The sequence below is a fragment of the Myotis lucifugus genome, unplaced genomic scaffold (assembly GCF_000147115.1).
Source record: "Myotis lucifugus unplaced genomic scaffold, Myoluc2.0 scaffold_1231, whole genome shotgun sequence".
NCBI lineage: Eukaryota > Metazoa > Chordata > Mammalia > Chiroptera > Vespertilionidae > Myotis > Myotis lucifugus.
The window spans coordinates 57,109-59,768 of record NW_005872279.1 but is presented as its reverse complement, the minus strand read 5'-3'; positions in this window follow the sequence as shown (position 1 = coordinate 59,768).

Here is a 2,660-nt window from a genome sequence, read left to right as displayed (position 1 = left end):
TGGCACGGAATTATACGAAGTGATGCCTCTAACACCTTGTGTTAAAGGACACTCATAATAAAACAAAAGAAAACTTCCCTTGGAATACTATCGTGCAAGAAACCGGGCGAGGGGCGGGGCCTGACAGGGTATTGGGGCGTGGCCAATGGGCGGGGCCGAGGAGCTGGGCGGTGCAAGGACCCCGCGTCTTCTGGCGGGTGGTGAGCGCCCCCCTGCCAGGCGTTTGGCGGGTTGCCGCGCGGGGTCGGGGTTCCGGGGGGTGTGGAGGTCCCCTCGTGGGCATCTCGGCGTGTCCGGGAGGCGGTCCCCTTGCCTCCCCAGCTCATGCTCTCCCTGGAGGCCTGTGCGCCTTGTGCGACGACAGCGCTGCAGCCAGGTGTGACCACCAGGGGGCGCCCGAGGCTCCAGATCCACAGCCTGGCGTGGGCGCGTGGCCGAGGGGACCGCGCGGGACCGGCCTCACCGGCTCCCACGGTCTTCTCTCTTGGACACGGAATCGCCTCTCCAGGCTTTCCTCCTGCCGCTTTGGTAGCCTCCCCGCAGCCTAGCCTTCCTCCGCCGCCCCCACATCTCCCTGGGGGAGTGCATCTCAGCCCTCGCCTTCGGTCGTCATCCATGGGCGGGGGGTGCCCACGCGCTGTCTGGAGCGGGGACACGAAAACCCCCGAGACCCGAGACCCGGCGCTGTCTCTGTGCTTGCGAACAGTGGCCCCACCTTGCACATGCAAACAGAACCTCTCTGTCTCAGCTCCCAGCAAGAGGTGTCCGCCCTGGGATGGCCTGGACGCAGACGAGGCCAGCAGTTTTACTCACTTGATACCAGCGAACAGATGCCCCCACCCATCCCCAGCGTCCCGGCAGTTTTCTGCAGAAAACCACACAGCTGGTCCCCACCCTGGCCCTGCCCCGGCAACGCCAGGACCACTGGTCAGCTGTTTCCCCATTTCTGCTGCGTGAGAGGCTTCTCCTTGAACTGAACGTGTTTTCTTCTTTCTCTTCCCCATATTTCCTGCCCGTCTCCCAGAGGGTGGTTGGGGCTGGGTGTGCTGATGCATGTCATGTACCAACTGTCACGCGTCACGGGGCCGCTCTGTGGTCCTGGCACCCAGCTCAGCCCTGAGGCCTGACCTTTGGGGTATTGATCCCAAGCCAGGCAGAGCTCTGGAGGGGCCCCCACGAGCTGTGCCAATGTCCTGTCCGTTGTGCCGTCCCAGGAATGCCAAGCAGGGTCACAGGGCTCTCACTGAGAAAGGCATTTAGTCATGGGTGCCACTGGCTTCAGGGGTCTTTGGGGCTGAAGCACTGTACAGTCCACTCAGGGCTCCCTCGGGGCCAGCCCTGCAGACCCCAAGAGCAGTGGGAGGGCCAGGGAGCCCGGCCCCTGCCCCCTCTGCAGAGCCCCACCGGGCAGCATCCCGGGGGTCCTGACAAAGCTGTCGGCCTCCCACTGCCCCGGCTGGTGCCCAGGGGCCCCCAGTTGACACCCTGAGGTGGGTCCACATCTTTCAGCCACGGGAAGGCTTAGACGAGGCCTGGAAAGGCTGCAGGGAGTTGGAGTCAGAGCGTCCGCTTTTACATAGTTGAGCGAAACCTGAGCGCGTTGGGAGTTTGTGCTCCTGGACACTTGGGACAGCTCGGGGTTCCGCACACGTACACGGTCAATCTCACGAGTGAGCTCTTCGGGCGCCGAGGTTCTGTGCTCCGTTCAGACAAGCTGAAGCCCTTAAGGAGGAAGTAAAAGACCTAATTTGTAAATTCACTTCTGAACGTTGGAAATGCTTACTTGACTGAGTTTGTAGATGGGACCAAATATGATGCAGAGGCCCCTTAAGAATGACTTTAAAGCCCTAGGCAGTTTGGCTCAGTGGATAGCGCGTTGGCCTACGGACTGAAGGGTCCCAGGTTCGATTCCGGCCAAGGGCACATGCCCGGATTTTGGGCTCGATCCCCGGTAGGGGGCGTGCGGGAGTCAGTCTATCAATGATTCTCTCCCATCATTGATGTTTCTATCTCTCTCTCCCTCTCCCTTCCTCTCTGAAATCAATAAAGAGATATATATTGATAAAAACAAAAATGACTTTAAAGTCTGCGAGGCTTTCAAAGGGAATAACCGGGTTTGTAAAATGGAACTTAACACGTTAAGAAATGAGGTTTTGAATGTACAGCACCCATAAGGCCTAATTATTTAAGTTTAAGTGAAATCTGAGGGTAAGCCCCTGTCCAGGCCGAGGTCCTGGCTCTGAGCTGTGAGCCCGGCTGGCCCCCTCACACGGGTGAGGGCAGAGGGCACTAGAGGACAGAGAGGGCAGGCCGGCCTCGGGGAGCGAGCGAGGGGCCTGCAGAGACAAGCCCTCCTGCTGCAACTGGACCCTTCATAGTCGGGGTGCTGGCCGGCCGAGGGTCCCAGCCGGAGGCAGCCTCCCCAGGACGGCCCCTATGGCGCCCCTGAGTTACTACGGGAGCCCAGTGGCGTCTGTGGGCTTCCCCCCGCCGGCCAGGGCTCCTGTGGGCCCTTCCTCACTTGCTGAGCCAGCACAAGGCAGGGCCTGCCCAGCAGGGGCAGCCGTGACTTGTCCTGTGTTACCGGAGGCCTTGGCCAGGGGTGGCCCCCAGGGCCGGGCCCAGGCCACTATCACTGGCCGTGTCCTGTCACCCCTGGA